The following is a 17,164-nucleotide window of genomic DNA, read 5'->3' as shown; positions in this document are numbered from 1 at the left end:
CGTCTTCTAACTTTTGTGTGTAAGGATAAGGTGAGATAAGTTGAGATAAGGTGAAATAAGGTGATGTAAGGTGATGTAAGGTGGTATAGGGTGAGATACGGTTAGATAAGGTAATTTAAAGTGAGATAAGGTGATAGTAAGTGATATAAAATGGAATAAGGTGAGATAAAATGATATAATGTGATACAAGGTGGGATAAGGTGAGATAAGATGAGATAATGGTTAAATAAAGGAGGATAATTAGATGGTATTGTTGCATGTGGCAACTCAAGTGAAGGTATAAATGAAGGTGGGTGGGTGTGGGCGGCTCAGTCTCCCTCAGGACGGCGGTGTGGGTTTACGCTCCTCGTCCTCGTCACTACCATAATAGTAAAGGTATGTTGTTTACTATCAACTTTACTACCCGTACACTAACAAACCACGATAATAAAGAATTAATAAATAACTAGCCATTACTGCCTTTCTAACCGCCTTAACCGTTTTTCGCATTTTTTTTATTCATCCCAGTGAGAACTCGCGTATTTTTCCCTCACATATTTCCCTCTATAGTTCCAGTTCCTCGGATCAAAATCACCATAATGGACTTAAAACCGCCCCTATACCCTCCCTCCCCTCAGGGAAGGTTCCTTGATGTTGGTGAGGGGCTCTTGATTTAGGGAATTGGATCTGTGCACAAAATGCCCGCTAAAGGAATAACAGGAAAAGTCGGTCGATGGATCTATAATTTCCTCACTAACAGAACACAGAGAGTAGTCGTCAACAGAGTAAAGTCCGAGGCAGCTACGGTGAAAAGCTCTGTTCCACAAGGCACAGTACTAGCTCCCATCTTGTTCCTCATCCTCATATCCGACATAGACAAGGATGTCAGCCACAGCACCGTGTCTTCCTTTGCAGATGACACCCGAATCTGCATGACAGTGTCTTCCATTGCAGACACTGCAAGGCTCCAGGCGGACATCAACCAAATCTTTCAGTGGGCTGCAGAAAACAATATGAAGTTCAACGATGAGAAATTTCAATTACTCAGATATGGTAAACATGAGGAAATTAAATCTTCATCAGAGTACAAAACAAATTCTGGCCACAAAATAGAGCGAAACACCAACGTCAAAGACCTGGGAGTGATTATGTCGGAGGATCTCACCTTCAAGGACCATAACATTGTATCAATCGCATCTGCTAGAAAAATGACAGGATGGATAATGAGAACCTTCAAAACTAGGGAGGCCAAGCCCATGATGACACTCTTCAGGTCACTTGTTCTATCTAGGCTGGAATATTGCTGCACTCTAACAGCACCTTTCAAGGCAGGTGAAATTGCCGACCTAGAAAATGTACAGAGAACTTTCACGGCGCGCATAACGGAGATAAAACACCTCAATTACTGGGAGCGCTTGAGGTTTCTAAACCTGTATTCCCTGGAACGCAGGAGGGAGAGATACATGATTATATACACCTGGAAAATCCTAGAGGGACTAGTACCGAACTTGCACACGAAAATCACTCACTACGAAAGCAAAAGACTTGGCAGACGATGCACCATCCCCCCAATGAAAAGCAGGGGTGTCACTAGCACGTTAAGAGACCATACAATAAGTGTCAGGGGACCGAGACTGTTCAACTGCCTCCCAGCACACATAAGGGGGATTACCAACAGACCCCTGGCAGTCTTCAAGCTGGCACTGGACAAGCACCTAAAGGCAGTTCCTGATCAGCCGGGCTGTGGCTCGTACGTTGGTTTGCGTGCAGCCAGCAGCAACAGCCTGGTTGATCAGGCGCTGATCCACCAGGAGGCCTGGTCACAGACCGGGCCGCGGGGGCGTTGACCCCCGAAACTCTCTCCAGGTAAACTCCAGGTAAACTCCAGTTCCCCGAATTAAACCTGAATGTCTCCCCCCCCAGGTGCTGTATAATCCTACGGGTTTAGCGCTTCCCCTTGATTATAATAATAATAATAATAATAATAATAATAATAATAATATACTCTCCCTACCCAAGTGTGGCTGCAGGGGTCGAGTCACAGCTCTTCAGGTTTTAGCGCTTCTTTTAAATACAATAATCGTAGCAATAATCATAGTAATAATCATAATTATAATCAGTAATAATCATAATTATAGTCATAGTAATAATCATAATTATAATCATAGTAATAATCATAATTATAATCAGTAATAATCATAATTATAGTCATAGTAATAATCATAATTATAATCATAGTAATAATCATAATTATAATCATAGTAATAATCATAATTATAATCATAGTAATAATCATAATTATAATCATAGTAATAATCATAATTATAATCATAGTAATAATAAATAATTATAATCATAGTAATAATCATAATTATAATCATAGTAATAATCATAATTATAATCATAGTAATAATCATAATTATAATCATAGTAATAATCATAATACCCATAGTAATAATCATAGTAATAATCATAATTATAATTATAGTAATCATAATTATAATCATAGTAATAATCATAATACCCATAGTAATAATCATAGTAATAATCATAATTATAATCATAGTAATAATCATAATACCCATAGTAATAAACATAGTAATAATCATAATTATAATCATAGTAATAATCATAATTATAATTATAGTAATCATAATAATCATGATAATCATAATAACAATCATAATAATAATCATTGCAATAATCATAATAATCATAGTAATATAGTAGTGATCATGGTAATAATCATCATAATTAATATAGTAATAATCAGCAGTAATAATAATCATAATCATCGTAGCCATAATAATCGTAGCGGTAATAAAACAGTAAAAATCGTAGCTTTAATAATAATAATAACAGAAATAATCATAATAGTAATCGTAATAATAATTATTATAAATGAATAATAATTATAATTAAATGTTTAGTATGGTGTGAGAGGATAATTATCCTGTCTTAATTAACCTTACTCCGCCAGCGGCAGATGTGGCAATGACGCATGTTTTGTTTACATTCAGTACATAAGTGTTTACATTCAGTACATCAGTGTTTACATTCACTACATGTGTGTTTACAGTCAGTACATGTGTGTTTACAGTCAGTACATGTGTGTTTACAGTCAGTACATGTGTGTTTACATTCACTACATGTGTGTTTACAGTCAGTACATGTGTGTTTACATTCACTACATGTGTGTTTACATTCACTACATGTGTGTTTACAGTCAGTACATGTGTGTTTACAGTCAGTACATGTGTGTTTACAGTCAGTACATGTGTGTTTACATTCACTACATGTGTGTTTACAGTCAGTACATGTGTGTTTACAGTCAGTACATGTGTGTTTACATTCACTACATGTGTGTTTACAGTCAGTACATGTGTGTTTACAGTCAGTACATGTGTGTTTACATTCACTACATGTGTGTTTACAGTTTACATTCACTACATGTGTGTTTACAGTCTGTACATGTGTGTTTACATTCACTACATGTGTGTTTACAGTCAGTACATGTGTGTTTACATTCACTACATGTGTGTTTACATTCACTACATGTGTGTTTACAGTCTGTACATGTGTGTTTACAGTCAGTACATGTGTGTTTACAGTCTGTACATGTGTGTTTACATTCACTACATGTGTGTTTACAGTCAGTACATGTGTGTTTACAGTCAGTACATGTGTGTTTACAGTCAGTACATGTGTGTTTACAGTCAGTACATGTGTGTTTACATTCACTACATGTGTGTTTACAGTCAGTACATGTGTGTTTACATTCACTACATGTGTGTTTACAGTCAGTACATGTGTGTTTACAGTCAGTACATGTGTGTTTACATTCACTACATGTGTGTTTACAGTCAGTACATGTGTGTTTACATTCACTACATGTGTGTTTACAGTCAGTACATGTGTGTTTACAGTCAGTACATGTGTGTTTACATTCACTACATGTGTGTTTACATTCACTACATGTGTGTTTACATTCACTACATGTGTGTTTACATTCACTACATGTGTGTTTACATTCACTACATGTGTGTTTACAGTCAGTACATGTGTGTTTACAGTCAGTACATGTGTGTTTACATTCACTACATGTGTGTTTACAGTCAGTACATGTGTGTTTACATTCACTACATGTGTGTTTACATTCACTACATGTGTGTTTACAGTCAGTACATGTGTGTTTACATTCACTACATGTGTGTTTACATTCAGTCAGTACACATACAGTGTTTACAGTCAGTACATGTGTGTTTACATTCACTACATGTGTGTTTTCAGTACAGTCAGTACATGTGTGTTTACATTCACTACATGTGTGTTTACAGTCAGTACATGTGTGTTTACATTCACTACATGTGTGTTTACATTCACTACATGTGTGTTTACATTCAGTACATGTGTGTTTACATTCACTACATGTGTGTTTACAGTCAGTACATGTGTTTACATTCAGTACATGTGTGTTTACATTCACTACATGTGTGTTTACATTCAGTACATGTGTGTTTACATTCACTACATGTGTGTTTACAGTCAGTACATGTGTTTACATTCAGTACATGTGTGTTTACATTCACTACATGTGTGTTTACAGTCAGTACATGTGTTTACATTCAGTACATGTGTGTTTACAGTCAGTACATGTGTGTTTACATTCACTACATGTGTGTTTACAGTCAGTACATGTGTTTACATTCAGTACATGTGTGTTTACAGTCAGTACATGTGTGTTTACATTCACTACATGTGTGTTTACATTCAGTACATGTGTGTTTACATTCACTACATGTGTGTTTACATTCGCTACATGTGTGTTTACATTCAGTACATGTGTGTTTACATTCACTACATGTGTGTTTACATTCAGTACATGTGTGTTTACATTCACTACATGTGTGTTTACATTCAGTACATGTGTGTTTACATTCACTACATGTGTGTTTACAGTCAGTACATGTGTTTACATTCAGTACATGTGTGTTTACATTCACTACATGTGTGTTTACAGTCAGTACATTACACTACATGTGTGTTTACATTTACATGTGTGTTTACACTACATGTCTGTTTACATTCACTACATGTGTGTTTACATTCACTACATGTGTGTTTACATTCACTACATGTGTGTTTACATTCAGTACATGTGTGTTTACATTCACTACATGTGTGTTTACCGTCAGTACATGTGTGTTTACATTCACTACATGTGTGTTTACAGTCAGTACATGTGTGTTTACAGTCAGTACATGTGTGTTTACATTCACTACATGTGTGTTTACATTCACTACATGTGTGTTTACATTCACTACATGTGTGTTTACATTCACTACATGTGTGTTTACATTCACTACATGTGTGTTTACATTCAGTACATGTGTGTTTACATTCACTACATGTGTGTTTACATTCACTACATGTGTGTTTACATTCACTACATGTGTGTTTACACAGTCAGTGTGTGTACATGTGTGTTTACATTCACTACATGTGTGTTTACATTCACTACATGTGTGTTTACATTCACTACATGTGTGTTTACATTCACTACATGTGTGTTTACAGTCAGTACATGTGTGTTTACATTCACTACATGTGTGTTTACATTCACTACATGTGTGTTTACATTCACTACATGTGTGTTTACAGTCAGTACATGTGTGTTTACAGTCAGTACATGTGTGTTTACATTCACTACATGTGTGTTTACATTCAGTACATCAGTGTTTACATTCACTACATGTGTTTACATTCAGTACATGTGTGTTTACAGTCAGTACATGTGTGTTTACATTCAGTACATGTGTGTTTACATTCACTACATGTGTGTTTACATTCACTACATGTGTGTTTACATTCAGTACATGTGTGTTTACATTCACTACATGTGTGTTTACAGTCAGTACATGTGTTTACATTCAGTACATCAGTGTTTACATTCACTACATGTGTTTACATTCAGTACATGTGTGTTTACAGTCAGTACATGTGTGTTTACATTCAGTACATGTGTGTTTACATTCACTACATGTGTGTTTACATTCAGTACATGTGTGTTTACATTCACTACATGTGTGTTTTTACATTACATTCAGTACATGTGTGTTTACATTTACATTCATTCTACATGTGTGTTTACATTCACTACATGTGTGTTTACAGTCAGTACATGTGTTTACATTCACTACATGTGTGTTTACATTCACTACATGTGTGTTTACATTCAGTACATGTGTGTTTACAGTCAGTACATGTGTGTTTACATTCACTACATGTGTGTTTACAGTCAGTACATGTGTTTACATTCACTACATGTGTGTTTACAGTCAGTACATGTGTGTTTACATTCACTGCATGTGTGTTTACATTCAGTACATGTGTGTTTACATTCACTACATGTGTGTTTACATTCACTACATGTGTGTTTACATTCAGTACATGTGTGTTTACATTCACTACATGTGTGTTTACATTCAGTACATGTGTGTTTACATTCACTACATGTGTGTTTACATTCAGTACATGTGTGTTTACATTCACTACATGTGTGTTTACAGTCAGTACATCAGTGTTTACAGTCAGTACATGTGTGTTTACATTCACTACATGTGTGTTTACAGTCAGTACATGTGTGTTTACATTCACTACATGTGTGTTTACAGTCAGTACATGTGTGTTTACATTCACTACATGTGTGTTTACATTCACTACATGTGTGTTTACAGTCAGTACATGTGTGTTTACAGTCAGTACATGTGTGTTTACATTCACTACATGTGTGTTTACATTCACTACATGTGTGTTTACATTCACTACATGTGTGTTTACAGTCAGTACATGTGTGTTTACAGTCAGTACATGTGTGTTTACATTCACTACATGTGTGTTTACAGTCAGTACATGTGTGTTTACAGTCAGTACATGTGTGTTTACATTCACTACATGTGTGTTTACAGTCAGTACATGTTTACCTGGAGTTTACCTGGAGAGAGTTTCGGGGGTCAATGCCCCCGCGGCCCGGTCTGTGACCAGGCCTCATGTAGTGAATGTGTGTTTACATTCACTACATGTGTGTTTACATTCACTACATGTGTGTTTACAGTCAGTACAGGTGTGTTTACATTCACTACATGTGTGTTTACAGTCAGTACATGTGTGTTTACAGTCAGTACATGTGTGTTTACAGTCAGTACATGTGTGTTTACAGTCAGTACATGTGTGTTTACAGTCAGTACATGTGTGTTTACATTCACTACATGTGTGTTTACAGTCAGTACATGTGTGTTTACATTCAGTACATCAGTGTTTACATTTAGTACATCAGTGTTTACATTCAGTTCATCAGTGTTTACATTCAGTACATCAGTGTTTACATTTAGTACATCAGTGTTTACATTTAGTACATCAGTGTTTACATTTAGTACATCAGTGTTTACATTTAGTACATCAGTGTTTACATTCAGTACATCAGTGTTTACATTCAGTACATCAGTGTTTACATTTAGTACATCAGTGTTTACATTTAGTACATCAGTGTTTACATTCAGTACATCAGTGTTTACATTTAGTACATCAGTGTTTACATTTAGTACATCAGTGTTTACATTCACTACATCAGTGTTTACATTCACTACATCAGTGTTTACATTCACTACATCAGTGTTTACATTCAAGGATGTACTGAAGTGACAGTATCGGTCATTTTTACGGTATCGGTTAATAAATGACTGATACAAGCCGATAAGATTTTGTTGGGATTTTTAACCCCGGAGGGTTAGCCACCCAAGATAACCCAAGAAAGTCAGTGCGTCATCGAGGACTGTCTTATTTCCATTGTGGCCCTCATTCTTGTCCCCCAGGATGCCACCCACACCAGTCGACTAACACTCAGGTACCTACTTGCTGCTAGGTGAGCAGGACAACAGGATGATGACTAACAAATTTACCCTGAACACTGATAAAACCTATTTCATTCAGTTTGGAAACAAAGCTGCAAATGATCCAATTAACATAACGCTAAATGGATCATCAGTCACAAGACTCAGAGGGAAAATTCCTAGGTATCCACCTTGACTGTAGCCTTAAGTTCTGGACACACATACAACAAATCACCAAGAAAATCTCCAAGACTGTAGGTATACTATCAAAGATAAGGTACTACGTTCCACAATCAGCTCTCCTGGCACTGTACCATTCGCTCGTATACCTTTATCTTACATATGGAATTTGTGCATGGGGATCAACAACATCCAGTCACCTAAAACCCCTAATAACCCAGCAAAAGGCAGCAGTAAGAATGATAAATTCCCACTCCTGCCAGCATATTCCACCAGTTTTCAAAAGTCTGAATCTGCTCACCATTAAGAACATCTCTACTTATTCATGTGCCTACTACATACACAGAACAATACACGCAATTATAAACCCTCCACTCAAACTTCTCCTCACCAACCTAAACAGGACACATGACCACAAGACACAGATCTCTTTTTGATATACCTCGTGTCCATATCACACTGTGTAAAAACTCTATGCACATAAAGGGCCCCAAAATATGGAATTCATTACCAGAAGATATTAAAGTAACCCAATCTGAAAATCAAATTAAGACTCTTCTCAAAAGCCACTTAATCACCCTAGACTAAACGCTAAATACTCAGTACACACACACTCACCTATGTACTCCCACATCATAACTTCAACAATCACTTTGAACCTTTTATCCATTATTGACAGGAATATAATTGAATCATTGTTTTCACAAAAAGCATTTTCGAATATAAATATATCTTTGTTTTATACAAATTTTGATTCATTTATAATTAATATTCTACTGTACAACTATGAAATAATTACTATCCTACTGTATAACTATGATATACTCCTTAGTGTTAAGTAGAATGTAAGCCAATAATGTTAAGTTGGCCCATAATGCCAAGGCATAATAGAGGCTGTCTTTGCATTGCAACCCACTATTGTAAATACAAAATCTCACTGTACTGTTTGCAAAGACATAAAATAAATAAATAAGGAAACGCGTCGAAATGCTTCTACCCCGCCGGGAATCGAACCCGGGCTCTCCGTGTGAGAGCTGTAGTCCTTGTGGCTTAGCGCTTCTTTTTTGATTATAATAATCTCCGTGTGTGAAGGGAGAGCTTTGCCAGCCAGACCACGGGGAGGGGGGGGGTCACTTCTTGAATGTTAATGTTATATGTTTGTTTAAAATATCAACATTAACATTATAGTTCACTATTGTGATAGTTACACACAACACAACACTCGCAACACACACAATACACACAGCACGACACATCAAACACAACACACACAACACACATAACACACACACACACACACACACACACACACACACACACACACACACACACACACACACACACACACACACACACACACACACACACGAGATTTAAAGAAGTATTTACAGTGGAAACCAGTAGGACTCCAGGAAATCAGAACAGGGGGTACACCAGCAAGTGCTGGATGAGGTACATATAACCAAGGAGGAGGTGAAGAAGCTACTATGCGAACTTGACACCTCAAAGGCGGTGGGACCAGACATCTCTCCGTGGGTCCTTAAAGAGGGAGCAGAGATATTGTGTGTGCCATTAACAAAGATCTTCAACACATCATTTGAAACTGGGCAACTCCCTAAGGTATGGAAGATGGCAAATGTAGTCCCAATTTTTAAAAAGGGAGACAGACATGAGTGTCAGCCCATGATGACACTCTTCAGGTCACTTGTTCTATCTAGGCTGGAATATTGCTGCACACTAACAGCACCTTTCAAGGCAGGTGAAATTGCCGACCTAGAAAATGTACAGAGAACTTTCACGGCGCGCATAACGGAGATAAAACACCTCAATTACTGGGAGCGCTTGAGGTTCCTAAACCTGTATTCCCTGGAATGCAGGAGGGAGAGATACATGATTATATACACCTGGAAAATCCTAGAGGGACTAGTACCGAACTTGCACACGAAAATCACTCACTACGAAAGCAAAAGACTTGGCAGACGATGCACCATCCCCCCAATGAAAAGCAGGGGTGTCACTAGCACGTTAAGAGACCATACAATAAGTGTCAGGGGCCCGAGACTGTTCAACTGCCTCCCAGCACACATAAGGGGGATTACCAACAGACCCCTGGCAGTCTTCAAGCTGGCACTGGACAAGCACCTAAAGTCGGTTCCTGATCAGCCGGGCTGTGGCTCGTACGATGGTTTGCATGCAGCCAGCAGCAACAGCCTGGTTGATCAGGCTCTGATCCACCAGGAGGCCTGGTCACAGACCGGGCCGCGGGGGCGTTGACCCCCGGAACTCTCTCCAGGTAAACTCCAGGTAAACTAAACTACAGACCTGTATCACTAACGTGTATAGTATGCAAGGTCATGGAGATCATCAGGAGGAGAGTGGTGGAGCACCTGGAAAGAAACAAGTGTATAACTGACAACCAGCACGGTTTCAGGGAAGGAAAATCCTGTGTCACAAACCTACTAGAGTTTTATGACAAGGTGACAGAAGTAAGACAAGAGTGAGAGTGGTGGATCGACTACATTTTTTGGGACTGCAAGAAGGCCTTCGACACAGTTCCTCACAAGAGGTTACGGCAAAAGCTAGAGGATCAGGCACACATAACAGGAAAGGCACTGCAATGGTTCAGAGAATACCTGACAGGGAGGCAACAACGAGTCATGGTACTTGACGAGGTATCGGAGTGGGCGCCTGTGACAAGCGGGATTCCACAGGGGTCAGTCCTAGGACCTGTGCTGTTCTTGGTATAGCTGTATAGTCCTTGTGGCTTAGCGCTTCTTTTTTTATTATAATAATGTTCTTGGTATATGTGAACGACATAACGGAAGGGATAGACTCAGAAGTGTCCTTGTTTGCAGATGATGTGAAGTTAATGAGAAGAATCAAATCGGATGAGGATTAGGCAGGACTACAAAGAGAACTGGACAGGCTACAAGCCTGGTCCAGCAACTGGCTCCTTGAGTTTAACCCTGCCAAGTGCAAAGTCATGAAGATTGGGGAAGGGCAAAGAAGACCGCAGACACAATGTAGTTTAGATGGCCAAAGACTGCAAACCTCACTCAAGGAAAAAGATCTGGGGGTGAGTATAACACCGAGCATATCTCCTGAGGCGCACATCAATCAGATAACTGCTGCAGCACACGGGCGCCTGGCAAACCTAAGGATAGCGTTCCGATACCTCAGTAAGGATTCGTTCAAGACTCTGTATACCATTTACGTCAGGCCCATACTGGAGTATGCAGCACCAGTTTGGAATCCACACCTAGTCAAGCACGTCAAGAAATTAGAGAAAGTGCAAAGGTTTGCAACAAGACTAGTCCCAGAGCTACGGGGATTGTCCTACGAAGAAAGGTTAAGGGAAATCGGCCTGACGACACTGGAGGACAGGAGGGTCAGGGGAGATATGATAACGACATAAAATACTGCGCAGAATAGACAAGGTGGACAAAGACGGGATGTTCCAGAGATGGGACACAGACACAAGAGGTCACAATTGGAAGTTGAAGACTCAGATGAATCAAAGGGATGTTAGGAAGTATTTCTTCAGTCATAGAGTAGTCAGGCCGTGGAATAGCCTAGAAAGTGACGTAATGGAGGCGGGAACCATACATAGTTTTAAGACGAGGTATGATAAAGCTCATGGGGCAGGGAGAGAGAGGACCTAGTAGCAATCAGTGAAGAGGCGGGGCCAGGAGCTATGAATCGACCCCTGCAACCACAAATAGGTGAGTACACACACACACACACAGAGGAGCTTGGACTCGACCCCTGCAACCATAACTAGGTGAGTACACACACACACACAGATGAATCACAAGGATGTTAGGAAGTATTTCTTCAGCCACAGAGTAGTCAGTAAGTGGAATAGTTTGGGAAGCGATGTAGTGGAGGCAGAATCCATACATAGCTTTAAGCAGAGGTATGATAAAGCTCACGGTTCAGGGAGAGTGACCTAGTAGCGACCAGTGAAGAGGCGGGGCCAGGAGCTTGGAATCGACCCCTGCAACCTCAACTAGGTGAGTACACACACACCAGTTTGGAATCTACATCTGGTCAAGGACGTCAAGAAATTAGAGAAAGTGCAAAGGTTTGCAAGAAGACTGCTGTATAGTCCGTGTGGCTTAGCGCTTCTTTTTTGATGATAATAATAATAATAATAATAATAATAATAATAATAATAATAATAATAATTGCAACAAGACTAGTCCCAGAGCTAAGAGGTATGTCTTACGAGGAGAGGTTAAAGGAAATCGACCTGACGACACTGGAGGACAGGAGGGAGAGGCGGAACATGATAACGACATACACACACAACACACACACTAATCAATGCAACTATTGGCAACGTTGTAAACAGAAGAGTTGCCAAGAACTTCTTCTCCAACAAGTGAAGCCGAGATCTTGATTTAATTAAACTAGTAAGAATATATCTAAGAATTGGTTTAACACAGGGTTTAAAACATAGTTCAACACAGGGTTTAATACATAGTTCAACACAGGGTTTAATATATCAACACAGGGTTTAATATATAGTTCAACACAGGGTTTAATACATAGTTCAACACAGGGTTTAATATATAATTCAACACAGGGTTTAATACATAGTTCAACACAGGGTTTAATACATAGTTCAATACAGGGTTTAATACATAGTTCAATACAGGGTTTAATATATAATTCAACACAGGATTTAATACATAGTTCAACACAGGGTTTAATAGTTAAAACGGTTTAATACATAATTCAACACAGGGTTTAATATATAATTCAACACAGGATTTAATACATAGTTCAACACAGGGTTTAATAGTTAAAACGGTTTAATACATAATTCAACACAGGGTTCAATATATAGTTCAACACAGGGTTTAATACATAGTTAAAAACGGTTTAATATATAGTTCAACACAGGGTTTAATACATAGTTAAAAACGGTTTAATATATAGTTCAGCACACGGTTTAATACATAGTTAAAAACGGTTTAATATATAGTTCAGCACAGGGTTTAATACATAGTTCAACACAGGGTTTAATATATAATTCAACACAGGGTTTAATACATAGTTCAACACAGGGTTTAATACATAGTTCAATACAGGGTTTAATATATAATTCAACACAGGGTTTAATACATAGTTCAATACAGGGTTTAATACATAGTTCAATACAGGGTTTAATATATAATTCAACACAGGGTTTAATACATAGTTCAACACAGGGTTTAATACATAGTTCAATACAGGGTTTAATATATAATTCAACACAGGGTTTAATACATAGTTCAACACAGGGTTTAATACATAGTTCAATACAGGGTTTAATACATAGTTCAACACAGGGTTTAATACATAGTTCAATACAGGGTTTAATATATCAACACAGGGTTTAATATATAGTTCAACACAGGGTTTAATACATAGTTCAACACAGGGTTTAATACATAGTTCAACACAGGGTTTAATATATCAACACAGGGTTTAATATATAGTTCAACACAGGGTTTAATACATAGTTCAACACGGGGTTTAATACATAGTTCAACACAGGGTTTAATATATCAACACAGGGTTTAACATATAGTTCAACACAGGGTTTAATACATAGTTCAATACAGGGTTTAATACATAGTTCAACACAGGGTTTAATACATAGTTCAACACAGGGTTTAATACATAGTTCAACACAGGGTTTAATACATAGTTCAACACAGGGTTTAATACATAGTTCAACACGGTTTAATATATCAACACAGGGTTTAATACATAGTTCAACACAGGGTTTAATATATAATTCAACACAGGGTTTAATACATAGTTCAACACAGGGTTTAATACATAGTTCAACACAGGGTTTAATACATAGTTCAATACAAGGTTTAATATATAATTCAACACAGGGTTTAATACATAGTTCAACACAGGGTTTAATACATAGTTCAACACAGGGTTTAATACATAGTTCAACACAGGGTTTAATACATAGTTCAACACAGGGTTTAATACATAGTTCAACACAGGGTTTAATACATAGTTCAACACGGTTTAATATATAGTTCAACACAGGGTTTAATACATAGTTAAAAACGGTTTAATATATAGTTCAGCACAGGGTTTAATACATAGTTCAACACAGGGTTTAATACATAGTTCAACACAGGGTTTAATACATAGTTAAAAACGGTTTAATATATAGTTCAGCACAGGGTTTAATACATAGTTCAACACAGGGTTTAATACATAGTTCAACACAGGGTTTAATACATAGTTCAATACAAGGTTTAATATATAATTCAACACAGGGTTTAATACATAGTTCAACACAGGGTTTAATACATAGTTCAATACAGGGTTTAATATATAATTCAACACAGGGTTTAATATAGTTCAACACAGGGTTTAATACATAGTTCAATACAAGGTTTAATATATAATTCAACACAGGGTTTAATACATAGTTCAATACAGGGTTTAATATATAATTCAACACAGGGTTTAATACATAGTTCAACACAGGGTTTAATACATAGTTCAATACAGGGTTTAATATATAATTCAACACAGGGTTTAATACATAGTTCAATACAGGGTTTAATATATAATTCAACACAGGGTTTAATACATAGTTCAACACAGGGTTTAATACATAGTTCAATACAGGGTTTAATATATAATTCAACACAGGGTTTAATACATAGTTCAATACAGGGTTTAATACATAGTTCAATACAGGGTTTAATACATAGTTTAATACATAGTTCAATACAGGGTTTAATATATAATTCAACACAGGGTTTAATACATAGTTCAATACAGGGTTTAATATATAATTCAACACAGGGTTAACATAATACATAGTTCAATACAGGGTTTAATATTAATCAACACATAGTTCAACACAGGGTTTAATACATAGTTCAATACAAGGTTTAATATATTTAATATATAATTCAACACAGGGTTTAATACATAGTTCAATACAGGGTTTAATATATAATTCAACACAGGGTTTAATACATAGTTCAATACAGGGTTTAATACATAGTTCAACACAGGGTTTAATACATAGTTCAACACAGGGTTTAATACATAGTCCAACACAGGGTTTAATACATAGTTCAACACAGGGTTTAATACATAGTTCAACACAGGGTTTAACATATAGTTCAACACAGGGTTTAATACATAGTTCAACACAGGGTTTAACATATAGTTCAACACAGGGTTTAATACATAGTTCAACACAGGGTTTAATACATAGTTCAACACAGGGTTTAATACATAGTTCAACACAGGGTTTAGCACAGGTTTTAACACGGTTTAATACAATGTTTAACACAGGGTTTAATAGGGTTTAAGTATGGTTTAAGGCAGCAGTTATTTTGACACCCAGAAGGCACACTTATGGATGTCTAATATTTACTGGTTAAAATAACTGAAATTCCTGATGTTAATGCTAGAATGAGTTGTAATAGTAATATTAATGTGAGTTATAACATTAATGTTAATGTTACAATGAATTTTAATAGTGAAAATGTTGATGACTATACACATGTTACTGAACAATATACATCACTGAACAATATACATCACTGAACAATATACATCACTGAACAATATACATCACTGAACAATATACATCAGTTACTGAACAATACAGGACCAGCAAAATAACGTATGTAATATACCAAGATATCTTATGAACGAAGATATCAGATATATATACATAATATGTCAGCTCTCTATATAAATCTAAATGTACTCCTGTTTAACCTTTTTGTGGCCTAGTTCCTAGGCCTATTGTGTATCCATATGATCTTGCGCTACCATCCACAGTTGTGATATCGGGTACACAATAAACTAGCCACTACCATCCACAGGATGGATATGATGTACACAATAAACTAGCCACTACCATCCACAGGATGGATATGATGTACACAATAAACTAGCCACTACCATCCACAGGATGGATATGATGTACACAATAAACTAGCCACTACCATCCACAGGATGGATATGATGTACACAATAAACTAGCCACTACCATCCACAGGATGGATATGAGGTACACAATAAACTAGCCACTACCATCCACAGGACAGATATGAGGTACACAATAAACTAGCCACTACCATCCACAGGATGGATATGAGGTACACAATAAACTAGCCACTACCATCCACAGGATGGATATGAGGTACACAATAAACTAGCCACTACCATCCACAGGATGGATATGATGTACACAATAAACTAGCCACTACCATCCACAGAATGGATATGAGGTACACAATAAACTAGCCACTACCATCCACAGGATGGATATGAGGTACACAATAAACTAGCCACTACCATCCACAGGATGGATATGAGGTACACAATAAACTAGCCACTACCATCCACAGGATGGATATGAGGTACACAATAAACTAGCCACTACCATCCACAGGATGGATATGAGGTACACAATAAACTAGCCACTACCATCTACAGGATGGATATGAGGTACACAAACTAGCCACTACCATCCACAGGATGGATATGAGGTGCACGATAAACTAGCCACTACCATCCACAGGATGGATATCGGGTACACAATAAACTACCCACTACCATCCACAGGATGGATATGAGGCACACAATAAACTAGCCACTACCATCTACAGGATGGATATGAGGTACACAATAAACTAGCCACTACCATCCACAGGATGGATATGAGGTACACAATAAACTAGCCACTACCATCCACAGGGTGGATATCGGGTACACAATAAACTAGCCACTACCATCCACAGGATGGATATGAGGTACACAATAAACTAGCCACTCCCATCTACAGGATGGATATGAGGTACACAAACTAGCCACTACCATCCACAGGATGGTTATGTGGTGCACAATAAACTAGCCACTGCCATCCACAGGATGGATATGAGGTACACAATAAACTAGCCACTACCATCTACAGGATGGATATGAGGTACACAATAAACTAGCCACTACCATCTACAGGATGGATATGAGGTGCACAATTAACTAGCCACTATCATCCACAGGATGGATATGAGGTACACAATAAACTAGCCACTATCATCCACAGGATGGATATGAGGTAC

At 37.4% G+C, this 17,164-nt stretch overlaps 1 protein-coding gene across 1 annotated transcript in view; it reads left to right on the top strand.

Annotated features, from left to right (window-relative positions):
* Positions 1-263: 263 nt before the first annotated feature.
* The window catches only part of LOC128704794 (protein mono-ADP-ribosyltransferase PARP3), a 34,608-nt gene continuing 17,707 nt past the window's right edge, over positions 264-17,164 (top strand). Inside the window, exon 1 of the mRNA XM_053799940.2 lies at positions 264-375. The gene's annotated coding sequence lies outside the window, so the exon portion shown is untranslated. The remainder of the gene's footprint in view (positions 376-17,164) is intronic.

Source organism: Cherax quadricarinatus, chromosome 3 (assembly GCF_038502225.1).
Source record: "Cherax quadricarinatus isolate ZL_2023a chromosome 3, ASM3850222v1, whole genome shotgun sequence".
Classification (NCBI taxonomy): Eukaryota; Metazoa; Arthropoda; class Malacostraca; order Decapoda; family Parastacidae; genus Cherax; species Cherax quadricarinatus.
Note: the sequence above shows the minus strand (reverse complement) of the source record. Positions and strands in the feature narration are given on the sequence as shown.